This window comes from Psammomys obesus, unplaced genomic scaffold, assembly GCF_907164565.1.
Source record: "Psammomys obesus unplaced genomic scaffold, mPsaObe1.curated_primary_1811, whole genome shotgun sequence".
Lineage (NCBI taxonomy): Eukaryota > Metazoa > Chordata > Mammalia > Rodentia > Muridae > Psammomys > Psammomys obesus.
In genome coordinates this window covers 482,030-507,935 of record NW_026590542.1, presented here as the reverse complement: position 1 = coordinate 507,935, position 25,906 = coordinate 482,030, and the positions used below count along the sequence as shown (strand labels likewise).

At 39.8% G+C, this 25,906-nt stretch overlaps 1 protein-coding gene across 3 annotated transcripts in view; it reads right to left on the bottom strand.

Moving 5' to 3' along the window:
- Jade3 (jade family PHD finger 3) overlaps window positions 1-19,066 on the bottom strand; it is a 109,544-nt gene extending 90,478 nt beyond the window's left edge. The window contains exons 1-2 of one of the 3 annotated variants that reach the window (XM_055607907.1): window positions 19,032-19,066; window positions 4,575-4,677 (exon numbers count right to left, since the gene is read on the bottom strand). The gene's annotated coding sequence lies outside the window, so the exon portion shown is untranslated. Of the gene's footprint in view, window positions 1-4,574; window positions 4,678-8,836; window positions 8,895-18,597; window positions 18,903-19,031 lie in introns of those variants that run through there. The other 2 variants (XM_055607905.1, XM_055607906.1) reach the window with 2 other exon arrangements.
- Window positions 19,067-25,906: the final 6,840 nt, after the last annotated feature.

Below are 25,906 nucleotides of genomic sequence, written 5' to 3'. Positions count from 1 at the left end.
TATTTCATATCTATGTAAGCAAAAATTTATATACTTAGCCCTCACTCACTATATTTTACATAAATGGTAACACATGCTCTACTCTGTTTCTAATATACAGTGTAATACTCCTAGTATAACTAAGTCGTGACTGATACTCAACATATCACTAATCTTCTGCTACTATATTTCAATTAACATATAATAAATTCTTAGATAAAGTGCTAAGTCAAATACTATGATTATAAATATGGATGGCTCTTTTCAAGTTTCTGACTTAGATATCAGGAATTCTAAATTTTTATCCTATGAGGAAATAAGAGAATCAAAAGTTCTATCATCACACAATTTTCAAGAGGAATACACACTCCTATGTTGCACAAAATGAGTGTTTTACTCAGTTTCCCACATGTCCAAGGATCATTACATTTTATAGAATAAATTTTAGTCCTCATGCTGTTGAAAAAAATGTTAGGTAAAGAATGTTACCTTTGAGAGCTTCCAGAACAAAGGTCAAAGCCTAATGCCCCCAAATGATGGACTGTGGACTCCACAGTATGATGCTGGATTCCTCACTGCAACCACAGGAATATTTTTAAAATTTTAATAAATAAAACATATTTACAAAGAATCCTTTGTCCATATTACAATGGCCAAATAAGGATTTCTTCTTGTAGGTAAAAATTATATTAAAAGAATGTTGTGGGTTATTAATATTTATTATTGATTTACCTTTTACTTAAACAGCAGTTATGCCTAAACCAGCTGTATACACAAATCACTATACAGAGATTAGGATTTATTTAATTAACCTAGAGCACAATGCTGGGCAATAGTCATTTCATCCTAAACCTCCAAGCCCGCACAGTTTTCTACCATTCAGATTTCACCCATTATACTTGCTTTTAGTCATACCTTAGGTCTGGTTCATCTCTCGTTGTGGTTCGAAGTCCTCTCCTGCCAATCCCTGCTCTCCTTTCCTCCCACCTGCTTCTTTCTCCTCCCCCCAAGACCAGGCTGTCCCACCCTATTCTCACCATTGCACAGCACTGGCTGGTTGTTTAATTGACAATTACAGAGAACAAATGTTGGTAAGTTTACACAAACTTGAGACAGTCACAATGCAATGTAGGATTGAAACCAGATACTGGGGTAGAGAAATCAGCATTTGAATGAACAAGGGTAAATTGTATACATTCCACAAGAACATTATACCAACAAAGGGGAGAGGGGTTTGAGGCAAAATTGCCAATGTTTCTTTCATCACATGGATGAATGGAAGATTCCCACGTCATTTTTCTTAACGACAAAATGTAATATACAGATTTTGTGATAAAACTTGAATGGGTGTTGAGGAAACATGGGAGCCCTTTCCATAAAAGCTATGTAAGAGCAGAGAACAGTTGACCCATTTCTGAGAATATCTACTTCCAAAACCATACTGCCTCCCTATGGCTTTCCATTCATTACCAATTATTATGCATTATTGCTGTAAAGGTTACCAATTTGTTCACAGCTCCTTATACCCACCCACTCTTTGAAAGGTCTCCCACAATGACTCTTGACTTGCTCATAAAAGCACTCTTGTGATTAGCAATGGAACAATAGCAAGTGTGACAGGAGCAGACACTTGAAAAGGTACTTATGTACTGGTTGATATTTGTTCTCCCTTGCTTCTCTCTCTTAAGACTCTGTTAATAAGTCCAGACTAACCACCTAGAAGAGACCACATAGAGATGAGCTATCCAAATTCAGAGTTTAATTCCAAAAAAAAACTAGTCTACCAATCCTAAATCATCAAGTCACCAATTAAGCACTTTTTTCTAATCCCTAAAAGCTAACTAGCACAGGCTGTTTGAAAGTATGTCTGTGAAGGGGAAGAGAACACCAATTTTCTCTTGTGAGGTTTATGCTGTACATATAAACAGTTTCAAATATTAAAACCTTCTAGTACCTGAATGAAAATATGAAAAAATATAGTAGAAAAATGTTACAGTCTTTCCAGAGTTTCACAAATGTGCTGTCTACCATCACAGATGGTACATACACAAAATTTAAAAATGACAAATTTCCATTTAGTCACAGAAGTATCTAATTATGATATATTTAAACCAAAGCCTTATAATGCACAATTCCATTTACAATGCTAAATCCAGGTTTCCATAAATTACTTTTTCTCTCAATTTCAATTGCTGTCTATTTCACGGGGCTTAATGAAAACTGGACGATTTCCCTTAGTGCAGCCTAAAATGTAAGAGGTATTAAACCTAATTAAACTTCTACCAGCATTCTGAAGTGCCACTTCTTTTACCATCATGGCAACTCTTCTTACCAATATTCATAGAAGATAGTCAAAGTCACCTACCTACATTTTGGTGTAGGTTTTACACAGAAACATCACCTATATTGGAATGCAAGTGAAACAGTGAAGAAATGAATGGAAACATGGAAGAAATGATTTAAACCTGTTTTAGGCTCCACTGAATACTTTTTGAAGTACACACACACTCAGTTTAGAAAAAGTTTAATAAAAAAAATCTTCAAGTAGCCTCTGGCTATCTTTGGAATAAAGCGCAAGCTCCTTAATGAGGTTCCACAAAGCCTGTCAATCTTCTGCCTGGCTCATCTCTCTTTTCCCACATGCAGCCAAACATCTGTGAATCCTTTATTTCTCTCTCCCACCTCAGTGCTATCATAACACCTTCTATTCCCTCTGCCTGGCAATCTCTTCTCTTTACCTTTTACCTTGTTTATTATAATAATAATAATTATTATTATTATTAATTCTTGAGGCTCCAAGGAAACTCCATTGATTTACAGAGGAATTAATTCTATCTTTTCCTTGCTCTTTGACCCTAGGCAAGTTGGCTGTGCTTCACCATTTCAAGATTCACCTCTAAGAGATTGTCTCTGCTTAGAGAGCTATTCAGTACTCAACATAAAAGAAATGGTTACCAAATCGCTGTTGCTATTATATTTATTATCCCACAAGATAATCTCCATTATCTCTCCTAGTAAAACTAGCAATTAGATATTTATCTGTTGAAAAAACCAGAAACATCCCCTTGGAGCCCACCTTAATATCTAATATTTTACATGTTATTGCCAACATACCATGTTTTTGTAAGGGGAGATGAAATGAATATTTTACAGAGCAACTATTACTTCAACTAAATTCTCACTACCATCCTCAGATATGATTTGGCAAATGAAGAAACTGAGGCACAGAGAAGTAAACTAGCCAAGATCAAGAGGAAGGGCCAGAATTTGAGTCCAAGTTTGCCTGATTCCATTGCCTGTGGTGGATGTATGACATCAAAGGATGCCCTTCCTTATTCATGAACTTTGTCATCTAAGAGCAGAAGGTCGTAAAGATCGATATGTACAGTTACAACCAGTTAAGTGGCTTCCAGATACCTACCCTTCAGATCCTTAACCAGAGAACTGTTCCCATTAGCAGAACATTCTTCCTCTTGTTAGAAGATACTTTACATTCTTTCCACTGGACATTAAACTCTTAAGAGGATGAGTATCTTTTACCTTTTATACCCCTACCAAATAGAAAGCACTCAATATGTTTGCTGAATGAATTAAATGGTAATTATAATAATGCTCACAAAATTGAGGGTTTTCAAGCTATTAACATTTGACATAGAAGAATACATGATAAGAACTGTGAAAGGGAAAGAGTATTTAAGAAATACTTCTATGATTGGCCAAGATTTCTCTAACATCAGGGACTACACTAGATTTACAAACATATGCTTGGTAGCTACAGAGAGACATTACCTCTGGGGCCTGCGCCACCACCAATGTTCTGCTATACCAGTGGTTGCATCCTGTCTTCATGTCAGAATGGCTCTGATAAGTACCACTCTCTCAATGGTTATGCTCAAATGATTTGTAAAAAGAAACAAAGAGCGAATGAAAGCAAACTGCTGATAACTGGTGGCCTTGGAAAAAGGGAATACAGAGAGGTTTTGTACCAATCTTGCTACATTTTTGAAAATTGTAGAATTTTATCAAAATTTAGTTTTCAAAATCTAAAAAAGAATAATACCAGCAAGCTTCCCAGAAGATTTCAACACAGACTGTCCAGTGTATAGGCCAAGCTGATATCACATTCTCTTATTAACTAGTACAAAAACAACATTCTAGTCAAACATAGTAGCCTATGCCTTATAATTCCAGCCCTCAAGAGGCTGAGGCAGGAGGATCATGAGTTGGAAGGGCAGACTGGGCTACACAGTAAAACCCTGTCTCAAACCAACCAACCAACCAAACAAACAAACAGACAAACAAACCCCACACTGGCTTAGGCTTCTTTGTCTATCAACAGGTATCTGAGGAAAATGACCTCTTTGGGTAGTGGTGCATAGCCATGACTTCTGAGTTGGGGCAGAAAAAAATGATTTGTAGCTTGAAGGGTACTCATGATATCATAGATGTCTCCGACCAGCCAAAGTCCCAATATAATTTCCTCTTGCCAGATCCTTTTTCTTCAGGGCCTATCAGGATCCCTCAGTACCCACAAGGGCATGCATGCCTTAAAACAAAAAACAAAACAAAAAAACCCCAGCACTTTGAATTCTTACCTTCTCTTTTTCAAGTGTGGCAGATTGGATCAGGGAAGTTTTTCCCAAGGACTCAGCACAAAGGCACTTGTAGGAGCCTTGTTTCTACTGTCTATAGAAAGATCTACAGAGAGGACACAGAAAGAATCACTGGGGAGTCACAGAAACAAAAACAAACAAAAAACAAACAAACAAACAAACAAACAAACAAACAAACAAACCTTAAAGCAGTAGTTACTTGGCCTGTAATAATTACCTGCAAGCACACTCTTATTCATTCATTATTTCTAACAACCCATCCTAGATTCTGCTCACCCAGCAAACCTTTATAAAGCTGAGTATACTTTAGTTTTTTACAAGTTTTACAAACTTGTAAAATGAGCCAAATGTCTGACTTTATAAGGGTATCAGGGAAAGGAATAGGTAGCTTAGAGGTAGAATACTTGTTTGGTATGTGCAAGGCTGTGAGGTCAATTTTCAACACCAAAAATTGTGTCTAGTATAGCAGCAGATGGGATATAAAGCAAAACCCACCTCACATCCAGAAAAAGGAGGCAAGTAAAAATCACAGTAAATTATCCCCTGAAAAGAGATCATCTTAATATGTCAGCATAACAGTTCTATCTTCTTCAGCTTTTTTTTTTTTGTAAGTTCCATTAAAAGGTAGGAACGGAATATCCTATGACAATATTCAATTTCCTTTTCAGCCTCCCTCTCGGCATCCCTAACCAAAGCTTCTAAGAGCTCTCTATTGTCACATCCTAATTACATCCCCAACCCAAAATAAGTGATTAGTTTCAAGTAGACCAAAAATTAAAAAGAAAAAACAAAACAAGACAACAAACAAACAAAGAAAAAAGAAAATAAAAACAAGAGATGGATTTGTATGGTTTAAAGGACAAACATTTTTTATGGTTGCTAGAATCCAAGACAGGGAGAGAACAAGCATTAATTATTAAAGAAGATGGCCGTACTAAACCTATAAGTCTTCAACATCATTATACGTTAGCTTTCAATACCTCGAATGTTTCAGGTATGATAACTCTCTGAATCATCATCACCTGTGATTGTCTTAGGACACACCTCTGTAGTCCAGAAGGTGGTTCACAAGTGTCCTGAGAACTTTTTCCAAGTCATACCTGGCTCTATTGATGCCTGTGAACAAGATTCATCTACATTGACATGGTCTGATTCATTAAAAACAAATAAAGTGTGAATTCTAAAACTTGTTAACAACAACAAAAAAAGTGAAGAACTCCTTTAAGGCAAAAATTTTGGAATAGACTCTTATTTAGGGAACAGAAGTGTACAGAAGAACACACATTACAAACAACTGATGTCTCGTGATCACCTCACAAACCCCAAAATAAGTGATTAGATTCAACTAGACCTCAAAGTAAAGAACAAAGAAAGAAAGAAAAAAGAAAGAAAGAAAGAAAGAAAGAAAGAGAGAGAGAGAGAAAAACCAACAGATAGTTTTGTATAGCTTAGAGGACAAACATTGGTTATGATTGGTAGAACACAAGACATGGAAATGACAAGCATTAATTATTAAAGAAGATGGTCATACTAAATATGTAAGTCTTCAATATACTTGTACTTTAGTTTTGACTACCTAGTATGACGCAGGAATGATAAATGCCTGAATCATGACTTGTGATTGTATGGGACCCTCCTCTATAGGCCAGAAATTGGTTCACAAGTGTCCTGAAAACTGTTTCAAAGTCATACCTGGCTCCTTCCCTGCCTGTAACCAAGAATCATCTACATTGCCAAGGACACATTCTGGAAAGACAAAACAAAGGGAGGATTCTAGAACACTGAAAAAAAAAAAAGGTGAGGAACTCTGTTAAAGCAACAGTACTGGAATGAGAGCGCTTCTTCCTTTTTTTCATTTTTTTAATTCAATAAATTACAGTTTATTCACTTCTGGCCACCCTGTACTCCATTATTCTTCCTCTTCCAATTCCACCCTCCTTCCCCCTTCTACAATCATGTCCCTCCCAAGTCCACTGATATGGAAGCTCTTCCTCTCCTTCCTTCTGATCCTAGACTATCAGGTCTCATCAGGAGTGGCTGTACTGTCTTCCTCTGTGGTTTGGTAAGGCTATTCCCCAATCGGGGGGAGTTGATCAAAGAACACCAATCAGTTCATGTCAGTGACCATCCCTGTTCCCAACACTATGGAACCCACTTGGACACTGAACTGCCATGCACTACATCTTTTAACGGATTCTAGGTTATTTCCATCAATGGTCCTTGGTGGACTATCAGTCTCATAAAAGACCCCTGTGCCCACATTTTTTGATTCTGTGGAATAAGAGCTCTTCCTTATGGATCGGAAGTGTACAGGAGAACACATATCACAAACACCTGATGTCTCCTGATTATCAAACAACCCCCAAAATAAGTGATTAGTTTCAACTAGGCCTCAAAGGAAAGAACAAACAAACAAACAAACAAAGAAACAGAAAAACCAAGATATGGCTTTGCAAGGCTTAGAGGAGAAACACTGGTCATGGTTATTAGAACACAAGACAGGGAAAAGACAAATAGGAATAAAGAAGTTAGCCATACTAAACATATAAGTCTCCAACATCCTTGTACTTTAGCTTAGGCTAATTTGAATGTCTCGGGTATGGTAACTCCCTGAATCATGACCCGTGATTGTGCTGGACCCTCCTCTATAGGCCAGAAAGTAGTTAGAAAGTGTCCTGAAATCGGTTTCCAAGTCATACCTGGCTCCTTCCCTGCCTGTAACCAAGATTCATCTACATTGCCAAGGACACATTCAGGAAAGACAAAACAAAGGGAGGATTCTAGAACACTGAATCTAGAACACTGTGGAATAAGAGCTCTTCTTTATGGATCAAAAGTGTACAGAAGAGTACACATCACAAACACCTGATGTCTCCTGATTATTTCACCACCCCCAAAATAAGTGATTAGTTTCAAATAGTCCTCAAAGTAAAGAACAAACAAAGAAACAGAAAAACCAAGAGAGGGTTTTGTATAGCTCTAAGGACAAACAATTGTTATGGTTGTTAGAACACAAGACAGGGAAAAGACAAGTATTAATTATTAAAGAAGTTGGCTATAGTAAACCTGTAAGTTCAACCTCCCTGTACTTTTGCTTTGATTAACTGGTATGTCTCAGATATGATGACTCCTTGAATCATGTCCCATGATTGTCCTGGAATCCTCCTCTATAGGCCAGAAAGTGGTTCACAAGTGTTCTGAAACTGTTTCCAAGTCATATCTGACTCCTTGCCTGCTTGTGACCAAGATTAATCTACATTGCCAAGGACAGATTCAAGAAAAGAAAAAAAAGGATGGTTTCTAGAACATTGTAAAAAAAAAAAAAAAGTGAGGAACTCTGTTAAAGCAACAGTATTAGAATGAGAGCTTTTCTTCTTTTTTTTTTCTTTTTTCTTCTTCTTTTTTTTCTTCTTTTTTTCAATTAATTAGAGTTTATTTACTTTCTAGCCCACTCTACCTCCCTCCTTTCTCCTCTCTCAATCCCACCCTCCTTCCCGTTTCTCCACTCATGTCCATCCCCAATTTCAGTGATAGGGGAGCTCTTCCTCTCCTTCCTTGTGATCCTAGTCGATCAGGTCTCATCAGGAGTGGCTGCACTGTCTCCCTCTGTGGCCTTGTAAGGCTATTCCCCCTGCAGGGTGAGATGATCAAAGAATAGGCCAATCAGTTCATGTCAGAGACTGTCCCTAGTCCCAATACTGTGGAACCCACTTGGACACTAACTGCCATGGTCTACATCTGTTCAGGGCTTCTAGGTTATTTCTATCAGTGGTCCTTGGTGGACTATCAGTCTCAGAAAAGACCCCTGTGCCCACATTTTTTGATTCTGTGGAATAAGAGCTCTTCTTTAGGGATCAGAAGTGTACAGAAGAACACACATCACAAACAACTGATGTCTCCTGATTATCTCACCACCCCCAAAATAAGTCATTAGTTTCAAGTAGAACTCAAAGTAAAGAACAAACAAACAAAGAATCAGAAAAACCACCAGATGGTTTTGTATAGGTTAGAGGACAAACAGTGAGTTAGTTGACAGAACTCAAGACAGAGAAAAGACAAGTATTAATTTTAAAGAAGATGACCATAGTAAACATGTAAGTCTTCAACATCCTTGTACTTTAGCTTAAACTCATATGTCTCAGGTATGGTAACTCCCTGAATCATGAACTGTGCTTGTCCTGGACCCTCCTCTATAGGCCAGAAAGTGGTTCACAAGTGTCGTGAAAACTATTTCCAAGTCATACCTGGCTCCTTCCTTGCCTGTAACCAAGATTCATCTACATTAACAATGCCAGATTCAGGAAAGACGAAACTAAAGGTGGATTCTAGAACACTGCAAAACAAAACAAAACAAAAGAAAACAAAAAAAGATGAGGAACTAAGCTAAAGTAACAGTACTGGAATGAGAGCTCTTCTTCCTTTTTTTCATTTTTAATTCAATTAATTACAATTTGTTCACTTTCTAGGCCCCCTGTAGCTGCTTCACTCCTCCTTTCCCAATCCCACCCTCCTTTCCCCTTCTCCACTGATGTACCTCCACAAGTCTACTGATAGGGGAGCTATTCCTCCCCTTCCTTCTGATCCTAGTCTATCAGTTATTAACAGGAGTGGCTGTACTGTGTTCCACTGTGGGCTGGTAAGGCTGCTCTCCCCTCAGGGATGAGGTGATCAAAGAATAGGCCAATCAGTTCATGTCACAGACAGTCCCTGTTCTCAATGCTATGGAACCCATTTGGACACTGAACTGACATGGGGTACATCTGTTAAGGGGTTCTAGGTTATCTCCATGAATGGTACTTGGTAGATTATCAGCCTCCGAAAAGACACCTGTGCCCACAGTTTTAGGTTCTGTGGAATAAGACCCCTTCTTTAGGGAACAGAAGAGTACAGAAGAACTCACATCACAAACTCATGATTTTTCCTGATTTTCTCACCACCCCCAAAATAAGAGATTACTCTCAATTAGTCCCCAAAGTAAAGAATAAAAGAATAGAAAAAGATACGGTTTTGTATAGCTTAGAGGACAAATATTGGTTATGGTTGGTAGAACAAAAGGACAGAGAAAAGACAAGCATTAATTCTTAAAGAAGATGGCCATACTAAACTTGTAAGTCTTTGTACTTTAGCTTTAACTAACTCGTATAAATCAGAAATGATAACTCCCTGAATCATGACCCGTTATTGTCCTGGATCTTCCTCTATAGGCCAGAAAGTGGTCCACAAGTGTCCTGAAAACTGTTTCTAAGTCATGCCTGGCTCCTTCCCTGCCTGTACCGAAAATTCATCTACATTAACAAAGCCAGATTCAGGAAAGACAAAATGATGGGTGGATTCTAGAATAGTGTACAAAAAAAATTGAGGAACTCTGTTAAAGCAACAGTACTGGAATGAGAGCTCTTCCTTTTTTTCATTGTTTAATTCAATTAATTACAGTTTATTCATATTGTAGTTCCCTTGTAGCTCCCAGCCTTCTGTGCCAATAACACCCTCCTTCCCCCTTCCCCTCTCATGTCCCTCCCCAGGTCCACTGATAGGGGAGATCGTCCTCTTCTTCCTTTTGATCCTACTCTATCAGGTCTCATCAGGAGTGGCTGCACTGTGTTCCTCTGTGGCCTTGTAAGGCTATTCCCCCTCAGGGTGAGGTGATCAAAGAACAGGCCTATCAATTCATGTCAGAGACAGTACCTATTCCCAATACTATGGAAATAACTTGAACACTGAACCTCCATGGGCTAAATCTGTTCAGGGGTTCTAGGTTATCTCCATGAATGGTCCTTGGTGGAGTATCAGTCTCAGAACAGACCCCTGTGCCCACTGGTTTTGGTTCTGTGGAATAAGAGTTCTCCTTTATGGAAGAGAAGTGTACAGAAGAACACACATCACAAACCCCTGATGTCTCCTGATTATTTCACCACCCCCAAAATAAATGAGTAGTTTCAACTAGTCCTCAAAGTAAAGAACAGACAAACAAACAAACAAACAAAGAAACAGAAAAACCAAGAGATGGTTTTGCATAGCTTTGAGGACAAACAATTGTTATGGTTGGTAGAACACAAGACAGGGAAAAAAGTATTAATTATTAAAGAAGATGACCATACTTAACGTGTAAGTTCAACATCCCTGTACTTTTGCTTTGACTAACTGGTATGTCTCAGGTATGATGACTCCTTGAATCATGTCCCATGATTGTCCTGGAATCTTCCTCTATAGGCCAGAAAGTAGTTCACAAGTGTCCTGAAATCGGTTTCCAAGTTATACCTGGCTCCTTCCCTGCCTGTAACCAAGATTCATCTACATTGCCAAGGACAGATTCAGGAAAATCGAAACTAAAGGTGGATTCTAGAACACTGTAAAAAACAAAACCAAACAAACAAAAAAAAAAAAAAGTGAGGAACACTGCTAAAGCAACAATACTTGAATGAGTGCTCGTCTTCCTTTTTTTTTCATTTTTTTTTTATTCAATTAATTACAATTTATTCATTTTCCTGGCTCCTTGTAGCTCCCTTATTCCTCCTCTCCCAATCCCACCCTCCTTTCCCCTTCTCCACTGATGTTCCTCCACAAGTCTACTGATAGGGGAGATATTCCTCTCCTTCCTTCTGATCCTAGTCTATCAGGCGTGGCTGCACCTTGTTCATTTTTGCCCTGGTAAGACTATTCCCCCCTCAGGGATGAGGTGATCAAAGAATAGGCCAATCAGTTCATGTCAGAGACAGTCCCTGTTCCCAATACTATGGAACCCATTTGGACACTGAACTGACATGGGCTATATCTTTTAAGGGGTTGTAGGTTATCTCCATGAATGGTCCTTGGTGGAGTATCAGCCTCAGAAAAGACACCTGTGCCCACAGTTTTAGGTTCTGTGGTATAAGAGCTCTTCTTTAGGGAACAGAAGAGTACAGAAGAACTCACATCACATAATCATGATGTTTCCTGATTTGCTCACCACCCCCAAAATAAGAGATTACTTTCAATTAGTCCTCAAAGTAAAGAATAAAAGAATAGAAAAGAGATGGCTTTGTATAGCTTAGAAGACAAATATTGGATATGGTTGTTAGAACACAAGACAGGGAAAAGACAAGCATTAATTATTAAAGAAGATGGCCATACTAAACATGTAAGTCTTCAACATCTTTGTACTTTAGCTTTAACTAACTCGTATATATCAGGAATGATAACTCCCTGAATCATGACCCATTATTGTCCTGGATCGTCCTCTATAGGCCAGAAAGTGGTCCACAAGTGTCCTGAAACCTGTTTCCAATCATACCTGGCTCCTTCCCTGCCTGTAACGAAGATTCATCTACATTAACAAAGCCAGATTCAGGAAAGACAAAATGATGGGTGGATTGTAGAACAGTGTAACAAAAAAAAAAAAAAAAAAAAAGAAAAGAAAAAAGAAAAGTTGAGGAACTTTGTTAAAGCAACAGTACTGGAATAAGAGCTCTTCTTCCTTTTTTTTTCTTTTTTTAATACAATTAATTACAGTTATTCACATTCTAGTTCCCTTGTAACTCCCACCCTCCTCTGCCCATCCCACCCTCCTTCTCCCTTCTCCTTTCATGTCCCTCCCAAGTCCACTGATAGGGAAGCTCTTCCTCTCCTTCCTTTTGATCCTAGTATATCAGGTCTCATCAGGAGTGGCTGCACTGTCTTTCTCTGTGGCCTTGTAAGGCTATTCCCCACTCAGGGTGAGGTGATCAAACAACAGGCCAATCAATTCATGTCAGAGACAGTCCCTATTTCCTATGGAAATAACTCAGACACTGAACCTCCATGGGCTAAATCTGTTAAGGTTTTCTAGCTCATCTCCAGGAATGGTCCTTATTGGAGTATCAGTCTCAGAAAAGACCCCTGTGCCCACAGTTTTTGGTTCTGTGGAATAAGAGCTCTTTTTTTAGGAAACAGAAGGTGTACAGAAGAACACACATCACAAACACATGATGTCTCCTGATTATCTCACCACCCCCAAAATAAGTGAGTAGTTTCAACTAGTCCTCAAAGTAAAGAACAAATAAAGAAACAGAAAAACCAAGAGATGGTTTTGTATAGCTTAGAGAACAAACAATTGTTAATGTTGGTAGAACACAAGACAGGGAAAAGACAAGTATTAATTATTAAAGAAGATGGCCATAGTAAACCTGTATGTTCAACATCCCTGTACTTTTGCTTTGACTAACTGGTATGTTTCAGGTATGATAACTCCTTGAATCATGTCCCATGATTGTCCTGGAATCCTCCTCTATAGGCCAGAAAGTGGTTCACAAGTGTCCTGAAAACTGTTTCCAAGTCATATCTGACTCCTTCCCTGCTTGTGACCAAGATTAATCTACATTGCCAAGGACAGATTCAAGAAAGAGAAAACAAAGGGTGGTTTCTAGAACACTATAAAAAAAAAAAAAGGTGAGGAAATCTGTTAAAGCAACAGTATTGGAATGAGAGCTCTTTTTCCTTTTTTCTTTTTAAAATTCAATTAATTACAGTTTATTCACTTTCTAGCCCCCTCTACCTCCCTCCTTTCTCTTCTCCCAATCCCACCCTCCTTCCCGTTTCTCCACTCACGTCCCTCCCCAAGTCCAGTGATAGGGGAGCTCTTCCTCTCCTTCCTTCTGATCCTAATCTATCAGGTCTCATCAGGAGTGGCTGCACTGTCTTCCTCTCTGGCCTGGTATGGCTATTTCCCCCTCAGGGGGAGGTGATCAAAGAACAGGCCAATCAGTTCATGTCAGAGACAGTCCCTGTTCCCAACACTATGGAACCCACTTGGACACTGAACTGCATGTGCTACATTTGTTCAGGGGTTCTAGGTTATCTCCTTGAATGGTCTTTGGTGGAGTATCAATCTCAGAAAAGACCCTTGTGCGCATATTTTTTGGTTCTGTGGAATAATAAGAGTTCTTCTTTAGGTAACAGAAGTGTACAGAAGAAAACAGATTACAACACCAGATGTGCAGTTGAGAGAAACTTAAATCAATCCCACTGAAATCAGGGACATGGTAACGCTGCCCATTTTCTCCATATCTCTTCAACATAATACTTGAAGTCCTAGTTATAGCAATAAAACAACTAAAGTAGATTAAACGGATAGAAATTGGAAAGGAAGAAGTCAAAGTATCACTTTTTGCAGATGATATGATAGTATACATGAGCGTCCCAAAAATTCAACCAGAGAACTCCTTCAACTGATAAACACCTTCAACAAAGTTGCTGGATACAAAATCAACTCACAAAAACAGAAGCCGTCCTGTATACCAAAGTCAAAAGGACTGAGATAGAAATTAGGGAAACAACTCCCTTCACAATAGCCACTAATAACATAAAGTACCTTGGTGTGACTCTAATTAAACAAGTGAAAGACATTTTGAGAAAAACTTCAAGTCTCTGAAGAAAGAAATTGAAGAAGATATCAGATGATGGAAAGATCTCTCATCCTCATGGATTGGTATGATTAACATAGTGAAAATGGCAATTCTGCCAAAAGCAATCTACCGATTCAATGCAATTCCCTTCAAAATACCAACAAAATTCTTTACAGACCTTGAAAGAGAAATCCCCAACTTCATATGGAGAAAGAAAAAACCCAGAATTTTCAAAACGATCCTGTACAACAACAGATCATCTGGAGGTATCTTCATCCATGATCTCAAGCTGTACTACAGAGCAATAGTAATAAAAACTGCATAGTATTGGAATAGAAACAGAAAGGAGAATCAATGGAACCGAATAGTAAACCCAGAAATAAACCCACACATCTATGAATACTCGATTTTTGACAAAGAAGCCAAAACCATTCAATGGAAAAAAGACAGGATCTTCAACAAATGGAGCTGGTCCAACTGGATGTCTATATGCAGAAAAATGAAAATAGATCCATATTTATTACCCTGCACAAAACTAAAGTCCAAAATGGATCAAAGACCTCAACATAAAACCAGACACATTAAATCGGTTAGAAGAAAAAGTAGGGAAGACCCTAGAACTCATTTGTACAGGAGACTACTTCCTGAACAGAACACCAACAGCACAGGCTCTAAGATCAACAATAAATAAATGGGACCTCATGAAACTGAAAAGCTTCTGTAAAGCAAAAGACACTGTCATCAAAATAAAACGACGGCCTACAGACTGGGAAAGGATCTTCACCAACCCTACATCTGACAGAGGGCTAATATCCAGAATATATAAAAAATTCAAGAAATTAAAAAGCAACAAATCAAGTAATCCAATTAAAAAATGGGGCACGGAGGTAAACAGAGAACTCTCTGTAGATGATTGTAGAATGGCAGAAAAACACCTAAAGAAATGCTCAATGTTCTTAGCCATCAGGGAGATGCAAATCAATACGACTCTGAGACTTCACTTTACACCCATCAGAATGGGTAAGATCAAAAACTCAACTGACAACACATGCTGGAGAGGTTGTAGAGAAAGGGGAACCCTCCTCCACTGCTGGTGGGAATGTAAACTTGTACAACCACTTTGGAAATCAATCTGGTGCTTTCTCAGAAAATTAAGAATAGTGATTCCTCAAGATCCAGCTATAGCACTCCTAGGCATATATCCAAAAGATGCTCAAGTACACAACAAGGAAATTTGTTCAACCATGTTTGTAGTAGCTTTATTCGTAATAGCCAGAAGCTGGAAACAACCCAGATGTCCCTCAGTTGAGGAATGGATACAGAAATTGTGGTACTTTTTCACAATGGACTACTACTCAGCAATTAAAAATGAGGAAATCATGAAATTTGCAGCAAATGGTGGGACCTAGTAATAATCATCCTGAGTGAGGTATCCCAAAAGCAGAAAGACACACATGGTATATACTCACTTATATAGACTTATAAGATAGTATAAATATACTGAAATCTATACACCTAAAGAAGATAAACAAGAAAGATGACCCGGGATAAGATGATCAATCCTCACTTAGAAAGTCAAATGGGATGGACATTGGAAGTAGGTGAAAAAAAAGAACAGGACAGGAACCTACCTCAGAGGGCCTCTGAAAGACTCTACCTAGCACTGTATCAAAGCAGATATTAAGACTCATAACCAAACCTTCGGCAGAGTGCAGGCAATCATATGAAAGAAGGGGGAGTTAGGAAGACGTGGAGAGGACAGGAGCTCCACAAGGACCAAATATATCAGGGCACAGGGGTCTTTCATGAGACTGTTTCTCCAACCAAGGATCATACCATGTATGGATATAACCTAGAAACCCTGCCCGGATATAGCTTGTGGTAGCTCAGTATCTAAGTGTGTTCTCTACTAAGGCGAACATGGACTATTTCTGACATGAACTCAACGGCAAGCTCTTTGACCCCCCCCCCGGGGGGGAGGAGCAGCCTTGCTAGGCCACAGAAGAGGACATTGCAGCCAGTCCTGAAGAGACCTGGAAAGCTAGGGTCAGATGGAAGGGAAGGAGATCCTCCCCTATCAGTGGACTTAAAAAGGGGTAGGGAGGAGATGAGGTAGGGAGGGTGGGATTGTGAGGGAATAAGGGAGGGAGCTACAGCTGGGATACAAAGTAAATAAACTGTGATTAATATAAAAAATAAAAATGAAAAAAGAATTATCTATGAAAAAAAAAAACAAACACACACCTGATGTCTCCTGATTACCTCACCACCCCCCAAAATAAGTGATTAGTTTCAACTAGACCTCTAAGTAAAAGAACAAACACACAAACCAAAAAACAAAGAGATGGCTTTGTATAGCTTAGAGGGCAAACATTGGTTATGGTTGGTAGAACACAAGACATGGAAATGACAAGCATTAATTATTAAAGAAGATGGTCATACTAAACATGTAAGTCTTCAATATACTTGTACTTTAGCTTAGACTACCTTGTATATCTCGGGTATGATAACTCCCTGAATCATGACTTGTGATTGTCCTGGGACCCTTCTCTATAGACCAGAAAGTGGTTCACAAGTGTCCTGAAAACTGTTTCCAAGTCATACCTGGCTCCTTCCCTGCCTGTAACCAAGATTCATCTACATTGCCAAGGACACATTCAGGAAAGACAAAACAAAGGGAGGATTCTAGAACACTGTAATCTGTATTATCAAAAAACTTGGTGACAAAAAGGATGAGGAACTCCTTTAAGGCAACAATATTGGAGTAAGAGCTCTTATTTAGAGAACAGAAGTTTACAGAACAATACAAGTGAAAGATATGTGGCAATGATGGTAACTGATGTTGAGAGGTTAATATGAATTGGGCCTCTCCCCAACTAATATGAAGAGAACCCCCAACTTCCATCCTTGTAGTGGGAGTTTATCCTCTAATAATTCACGTATTTAAACTCATAGCTGACCTTAAATAAAAAAGAAAATGTTAGTTATGGAAGTAAAGTAATCTTAAGGTGAAACAAAAAAGTAAAACAAAAAACAAAAAACTATTTTAATTTGTCCAGAATCATCACTTTTCAAAGCATACAATGGCTAGGCTCTACATTCCCTCCATTACAGATGTTATAGAAATATTAAACTAAATAAAACACAATGCTTTGTTCAAGTGGACTCTGTTCTTCTCCCCACACCCATTCTCCAACCCCCAGGCTGACAAGAAGTGGCTGCAGGGAGGTATTTAAGAAGTACTCTGGGAAAGTGGATTCTGTTTAAGGAGAACTAGGCAAAGATGTTGTACAACGAGTTTTTACCAATTTTTTTTTCATTACTTTTCAGAGTTTGGAGAGTAGCAGTTATCTTTATCTGACTGAGTGCAGGGAATGAGGTCACTTTTCCCTCTAGGACACTGGAATCTCTGTCACCACGGTTTTGATTTTTTTATACAGTCTAACTGTGGAAGATACAGGGGGGCTATCTCATCCTCAGCATCACAGATTAGTGCTTCTCACAAGGAAGGGGAGGGGGTCGACCCTAGTGCACATCTCAGAATATGGATTTTCTTGCAACTCAGAATGCTACTAAAGTGGCCAAACAAGTTTCTTGCCAAATCCCTACAGGCTATGTATGTATGCCCTAGGGCTGCACAGAGATAAACTCTTAAGCAGGTTTCTACATACCACCATTAAGGGCACTCACTTGAGATCCCACCTCACAAATAATGAACACTGGCTGCTCCGTGTAATTTAAAGCCAGACTCCACCAAAGCCAAGGCTCTGCTCCGAAAAGCAAGAGAAAAAGATTAGAGGCTTAAAAAATAAAATAAATGTAGCTCCCTCAGAGAAGGGAATAAAACGAACTCAAGAGCTGGAGAAAAGTTAACAACTGTGCTGGGGCCGGTGGCAGAGTAAAATCTCCCCTTAATTGGCAAAGACCTGGCGATTTTCCCACCCCCAGGACTGCAGGGGCGCTTGGCAGCTGTGAACAGCGTCCTAACAATGACTGGAGAAAGGAAAGTTCGCCGGCCGGCAGGGCGCCCGCGCTCCCGCTAGGTTGGCATTTAGGCTCTCAAGGGTGCCTGGTTGCTCCCTGCACTGCTGGTCTTCCCTCCTCAGACACTCAGTACCTTCCGGCTCCGAAAGGCTCAAACAGCCAGGGTGCGCCCTCTCTCTACTCTGACCAGCTAGCCACAGGCAGCTGAAAGAGCATGCCCTCTGGCCCCGAGGTCTGGCCCCAAGAGTCCCCTACAGCACAGGACAAGTATGGGAAGGGGCGCCTGGAGGGGACTCCAAAGGAAACGGCCGCCACAGTTATGGCGCTCAATGCCTCCTGAGGTGGCCCAGAGGCTGCAGCAGAGCTCGCGTGTTCGTGTCCGACCCCCGACCCCAGCTCCGGCCACCAGGCATGGCGCGCTAACAGCAGAGGGGCGACCGGGCACTTTATCTCAGCCCACGCACGCTCTCCGTTCCAGGGCTCTCGGGGGGACACCGGAGGCAACCGTTACGCGGAGCTGGAGCGACACTAAGCGCGGCGAGGCCGGGACCCCTAGCTCCGCGCCACTCGCGTCCCACTCCTCGAGACCGCCAGTCCTGCCGCCAAACCCTCACTACACCCACAATTTCGCCGGTGCGCCGGCCGCCCTCGGGAGCGCCTACCTTGGGCGCAGCGTCTGGCTCCGCTGCTTCCCCGCCGCACACTGAGGGCCCCCTCAACGTGCTGGGCGAGTCCGGCAAGGGTGGTAACCGCCCCCTAGCCGCCTGCTTTCTTCTCTTCCCTCCCTCGCACCTGCCCCCTAATCTCCTCCCCACCCCGCCCTCCTGCCGGGGCCTTCCGAGGAGCCACGCGGGCCGCCCCCTAGCGCTCTGCTTCTGCCCTCGGCCCTAGACGCCTGGCCCGTCAGGCCTCAGCCCTGGGCAGGCTGGCTGCTGGGTGGCGGCAGCGGCAGCGGCAGCCAAGGCAGCGCGGAGTACTATTGTATTCCTGACACTGTGCGCTCCCACGCTCCGCCTCTTCCCTTTCCTTCCTCACCACCGCCACTCCCCGCCTCCCCTCCGCCACCCCCCCCCCCCGCCGGCTTCGCTCGCCCTACCCGACCGACTCCCCGCCGTCTGCTCGCCCGCGCGCTCTTCTGGCGGTTTGGTCTCCGTCGCCAGCGCCACAGGCTCTGAGACTCCGCCCACCTCAGGCTCCCGCACGCGCGGCACACTGCTTCAGGTAGATTCTCCTCCTCTCCTGCTGCGCGCGCTGCTGCCCTGAGGTGTCCATCCCCGCTAGGCGCTTGAGAGAGCGAGGTGGCTCCTGCTCTGTCACAGTCGAGCTTTTCAACCCCCCTCACCCCCTCCAAACGCTGCAGCTCTAAAGTTCCGCGAGTGCAATTCGTATATAAACTCAGTGACCACCATTATTTCTGACGTTTATGCTTGAAGCATGGATAAATAATAAAGGCAAGGAGGCACGTGACAACACATTTATCCAGTTATAAGCAAAAATGCTTTATGATGGTGTGGGGCTTTTTTTTTTTTCTTTTTTCCAATGTCGACTACCTTCATCCATATTCAAACCCTTATCCAGGTGTTTCTGCGGAGGTATTTTTTGTTAATGAAATTAAAGATCTGTTCACTTAAAAGTAGGAGTCTTTCATTATCTTGGATAATTTAGGTGGGCCTCTTAGAATTATTTGGGAAAAACCTTTAAACCAGGGCTGAGTTTTTCTGAGACACAGAGGATTGGACAGAGAATTGATCTACAGAGCGAGTTCCAGGACACCAGGGCTACACAGAGAAACCCTGTCTCGAATCTCCCCATCAGAAAAAAGTTCGCCCATGGATGCTTGCTTTGATCTATGGCCCTGGATTGCAGCTTCCGGATCTTACCTTCGTGGTTGTGTGCCCTGTAGCTTTTTGTTTTGTTTAGCCATTCTCATAGTTATGGAAGACAGTATTCTAATGAATAAGTGAAAAATGATATGTAGTTTTAGTAAAATACTAATATACGTGTATTTTGCCATGCAGTGGCGGCATACACCTTTTATCCCAGCACTTGAGAGGCAGAGATAGGCGGATCTTTGTGAGTTTGGAGCTAGCCTGGTCTACAGAGCAAGTTCCAGGATACCCAGAGCTGTCACACCATCTCAAAATATAAAAATTAAAAGTGAGTATATAATTTACTACTGGTTCTGGTCCTTTAAATTCTGACAAATACAGATGTTTGAAAGCAACTTTTTATTTACCTTTCTAGAACTGAAAATACATCATTTGCAACTAGATGAACTATATAGTCATTTTCATTTATTTCTACTTCATTTTATGTAAATCTGTGAGTAGTAAAATATTTATAGTCCTTCACATTTATGTTATAATAGATTTGTTTAAAAATAAAAGGTCACAGGGAGTTGTAAAAATATTACAAAGGGGCCCCATGAGCCATCATAAGTAACTCTCAAGAGTTTTCTCCCAATTGTAATCTTACATAACTATATCAAAACGAAGCAAATGGCACTAGTCCAATCTGAAATGCTCATTCAGATTTCATCAGCTTCACAAGCATCTATTTCTGAACCTGAATATATAACTTCTACGAAATTTTATCACTTGTGTAGATTTATTTGTGTGACCAGCAAACCATCTCAAAGATTCCCCCTGCTATCCTTTAGCATCAGTCACCTCCTTTTCATAACATAATCCCTGGCAACTCCTAACATATTCACCAGACCATCCCTATAATTTTGTCATTTTAAGCATTTTATATAAATGGAATCATACATTTTGAAATCTGTGGCGTTTTTCACCTCAGCATAATTTCTTTAACATCCATCATTGTTTTTATTGCTGAGTGATATTCTACAGTGTGGATACTGAAGGACATTTAGGCTGTTTACTTCACCTGTTAAGAATAAAACTGCTGGGCCATGAAGATGGCACGGTAGGTAAAAGCACTAGCCACCAAGCCTGATGACCTGATTTGGATCCCTGAGATGAATAAGTTGGAAAGAAAGAAATGAGTCTTGAGAACTGTCCTCTGACCTCCACACATAGGACACACACACACATGTGCAAATGTAAAGAGGTGTAATAAACATTTTTTAAAAGAATAAAATTGCTGTAACAGTCTTGTAGGTATTTTTGTGAAAATGCATTTTCATTTCTTTTTTTTTTTACATTTTCATTTCTTGCTCCAAATAACTGTAAGTACAAGGGAAGTCAGTTTTTAAGTGTATGCCAAAATTTCCCAGACTAGGTATACTATTTTGTTTTCCTAACAGAGAGTTTATTTACTCTCTGTTAATATATGGTACTGTTACTATTTCTGTTTTAGCTATTTTGTAGTAATAGCTCATTTTAAATGGACTTCTTTAGTGGCTATTGATGTTGAACATCCTTACATGTTTTTACTTGCCATCTATATGTCCTCTTTAATGTTGTGTCTGCTTATGTCTTTTGGACATTTTCAAATTGGACTATTTCTTACTATTAAATTTGTAAAGATATTTATATATTCTAATAACAAATCCTCTGTCAGATATGTATATAATCAGAAAATAGTTTTTGCATTCAGCAGATGATCTTTTCATTTGTTTAACAAGAGATTTTGCAAAATTTTGGAAAAATGCAGTTTATCAAATTTTGCATTTATGTATAGCACCTTTGGTGTCATGTCTAAAAATCTTCACTGGTCCCAAGTACCTTTTCTCATGTTTCCTCTAAAAAGTGTTATAGTTTTGTTTTTTATTTTATTTTTTCAGGACTTTATTTTATCTTATCTTATTGTTTAGTTTTTTGAGACAGGGTTTCTCTGTGTGGCCTTGGCTGTCCTGAACTTCATTTGTACACCAGGATGGCCTTGAGCTCACAGAGATCCACTGGCCTCTGCTCTCCATGTTCTGGGATTACAGGTATGCACTACCATGCCCAGCTAGGATTTTTTTTTATTTTATTTTATGTGCACTCATGTTTTGCTTGCTTGTAGGTCTGTGTGAGGGTGTCAATTCCACCGGAACTGGAATTATAGACAGTTGTGAGAGCTGCCATGTGGGTCCTGGAAATTAAACCCAGATCCTCTGAAGTTTTTTTTTTTAAGTCAGTAATTCACTTTGAATTAATTTTTCTTATAAACTTGGACCTAAGATACAGATTCTTATTTTTACCTATGAACAGTTAATGACTCAAATAAAATGACTGTCTTTGCTTCATCAAATTGCTTTTGTACCTCTGTCAAAATCAATTAGGCCACCTGTATAGGGCCATTTCTTGGCTCTTTTGTATTGAATACCAGCCTTAATTTTGATAGCTATAGACTATTTGTGTAGAGAAATCCTTCCCACTTCATTCTTTTGTACTAATTGTTTTGGCTCTTGAAGGTAATTTGTCAATTTTGTTTGTTTGTGGGTTTGGGTTTTTTTATTTGTGTTTTTTGTTTTGTTTTGTTTTGTTTTTGAGACAGGGTCTTATTATGTAGCTCTGACTGGCCTGGAACTCACTATGTAGACCAGGCTGGCCTTGAACAGTCACAGAGATCCACCTGTCTCTGTCTTCCAAGTATTGGGACTAAAGGCATGCACCACCACGCCTAACTGGTAATTTGTCTTTTCATATAAATTTTGTAATGAACTTCTTTTATATTTACAAAAACTGTGATGGATTTATAAGAAGAATTACATCAAACATCTATATCACTTTGGGAAGAACTGACATCTTCTCAACATTCTCGTCTAATCCTTGACCATGATAATTTTCACTTAGTTATACCCTTCTTCGACTTCCTCATTGTCTTGTGGAATTGTAATCATATGGATTTGCATGCTTTCTTAAGTGTGTGCCTAAGTACTTTATTTCCTTTGGAGTGATTATAACTTGTAATGTGTTTTAAACTCCAGCTATATATATATTAACTGTTCATTGTCAATATAACATAAAAATGTAATTGGTATTTGTAAGTTGATCTGAATATCTTGTCACATACTGAACTCAGTTATTGGTTCTATAAATCTTTTGGCAGGTACTTTGGAAATTTCTATGTAGAAATTATGGCTGGTAAGATGGCTCAGTGAATAAAGGCACTTGCCACTAAGACTTACGGCCTGAAATGAATAAATGTAATTTAAAAGAAAGAAAGAAAGAAAGAAAGAAAGAAAGAAAGAAAGAAAGAAAGAAAGAAAGAAAGAAAGAAAGAAAGAAAGAAACTTGTGTTGTTTGGGAGTGGAGATAGTTTTTTCTCCTTTGTAATCGCGTGCTTTTTATTCCTTTTCTTGCCTGATCACACTGACTGCAGCATTTAAATTATGCTGATTGAAAGTGATAAGAGTAGACAATCTTTGGATAGGTCTTAGGAGGAAACATTGCATCTTTCACCAATAAGTTTGATACTATCAAGATTTTAGGACACATTCTTCAAGTTGAGAAAGTACCCATTAATTTTTTTACCATAAATAAATAAATGCTGAATTTTGTTAAGTATAATATGATGATAGGATTTCTTTTCTTCATTAGCTTGATGAATATGGTAGATTACATTGATTAAATATTGATTGGGCTTTTTATTGATCTGTGGTTTTGTTTGGTTTCTGTTTTTGAGATGAGTCTCACTGTGTAGCCCAGGGTGACCTCAAGCCTGTGATCCTCCTGCCCATGAGTAAGGTAGATAACATGTCTGATGGTTGTTTGTTTGTTTGTTTGTTTGTTTCTCAAACTTTTTCGTATGTGTATGTGGTGTGCATGTATGAATGCCTTTTGCATGTGTGTGGGTATACACGTGGGGAGTGAACATGCACATGTGTACACGTGTGGAGGCCAGAGATTGATATCAGGTGTCTTATTTGATTCTTACCTACATTATTTACTGAGGCAGGGTCTCTTTGTAGTAGTCAGCTAAACCTGGAGAACCCCCATCTCTGTCTTCCTAATGATGGGATCACAGGTAGACCATGTATTACTAGCTCTTTACATGGGTCCTGGGGATCTGAACTGTGGTCTTCAGGCCTACACAGTAAGTGCTTTTTCCATAGAGCTGTCATCTCAGCTTTGTTTATTATTATTATTTTAATTCAAAGCTGGGTATAGTGGTGATTGCCTTTAAGCCCAGAACTAAAGAGGCAGATTTCTGTGAATCAGGTCTACACAGAGAGTTCCAAGACAACCAGAGCTACATAGAGAGACCCATCTCAAAAAAAAAATACACACAAAAATTATTCAATTTATTCTAGTTTTGACTGTCTATCTGTGCAGAACATGCATGCCTAGTAATCATGGAGGCCACAAGAAAGAGATTGCCTAGGTCTGGAGTTATGGATGGTTGTGAGCTGCCATGTGGGTGCTGGGAGTCGAACTTGGGTCCTTTGGAAGAGCAGCCAGAGCTCTTAACCACTGAGTCAACAGTATAGAGTCTATCACTAGAGAGATGGCTCAGCATTTAAAAGTGCTTGGCTAGAGGATTAGAGGTCAGATCCCAGCACCCGTGTCCAGTACTTCACAAACATCTGTAACTCCTGCTCCAGAGGAGACAATACCCTCTTCTAGCTTCTGGGAGTACCAGCACACATATTACACACACACACACACACACACACACACACACACACACACACACACACGCGCACACACACACATGCATATGAACACAAGCATAATTTTTTTTAAAATTACACTTATTTATTTATTTGGGGAAGGACACATGCCATAACACATATGTGAAAGTTCACAGGACAACTTGCAAGAATGGGTTTTCTTCTTCCATCTTTTGGAACCCAGGGATAAAACTCAGACCCTCAGGTTCGGTAACAAACAACTTTATCTGCTGAGTCATCTCCTCAGGCCCTTGGATCAACCATATATATTTGGGGGGTGTCGGTCCTCCTAGGTTTTGTACATTTTGTATACCTTTCTGTGTTCTAGACTTTATATTACTAAGATTTTGCTGCAAATTTTTGTGTCCAAGTTCTTGTCAGATCAGGCAGTAGTTTGGAAGGGAATGGGTACTCTCTTTGTCTGGTTTTGGTATTAGAAAAATGCTGGTCTTATAAAATGAGACAGGAAGTTTTGAAAAAAAAAAAAAGGTAAGTAACAGGGCTTTAGTGGGAATCCAGGAACTTTGGTTTTGGGAATGTCCTCACCATTTCCAGAACTTATATTTGTGGCTTACAGAACATAATCTGGTTGCACAATTGTGTGTCCCATGACAAACACTCAAGACTTCTGATTACAGGCTGCTGCAGAAAGACTGGACATAGCAAGCCTGATTGCTATCTTTGCAAGGGCCAATTGCAAGGTGAATCCTTACATGGTATTTGGAACTTAGGTTAGGGGAAGGTTCCTATCCTTTCTAGGACTAAATAATAAGCTCACTGTATCTAAACAATATATCTGAACAATATACTTTATGGTGAACACCTATATGTTTTCCTATTGGGAGCCTAAAATTTTCAGTAAGTGCTAAGCAGTAAGTGCCTCCATGACCAATCCCCAGTAGTGCCTCAGGAACTGAGTTTCTAACAAGCTTCCCTTGCAGACAGCATTTCACACATGTCATAACTTGTCCCTTCACTAGTTAGTACATCCCTTGGGTCTCTACTAAGAGGGGACTCCTGGAAGCTTGCACACAGTTTCCTCTGGACTTTATCCTTTGCTAATTTTGTTCAGTATGCTCTTGCTCAAATGAATCATAGCCAGAAGTGTGACTCTGCTGCATTTTGTTGAGTCCTTGTGCTGAATCATCAAGCATGGGAATGACTTGGAGGACCTTTGACACAAATGTGTTCCCTTTTCTTTGTAATTCTGGAATAGACCGTGTTCTTTAAATGTTTGGTAGCATTATCCAATGAAACCATGAAGGCCCAAGATTTCACTTTTAGAGACAGTTCAAATATATTTTTCTTTAATAGCTGTTGGGATAAATAGGTAGTAAATACTCATTATCAGTTGAGATTCAATAGTTTGTGTCTTTCAAAAGTCTATTTCATCTGAGTTGTCACAT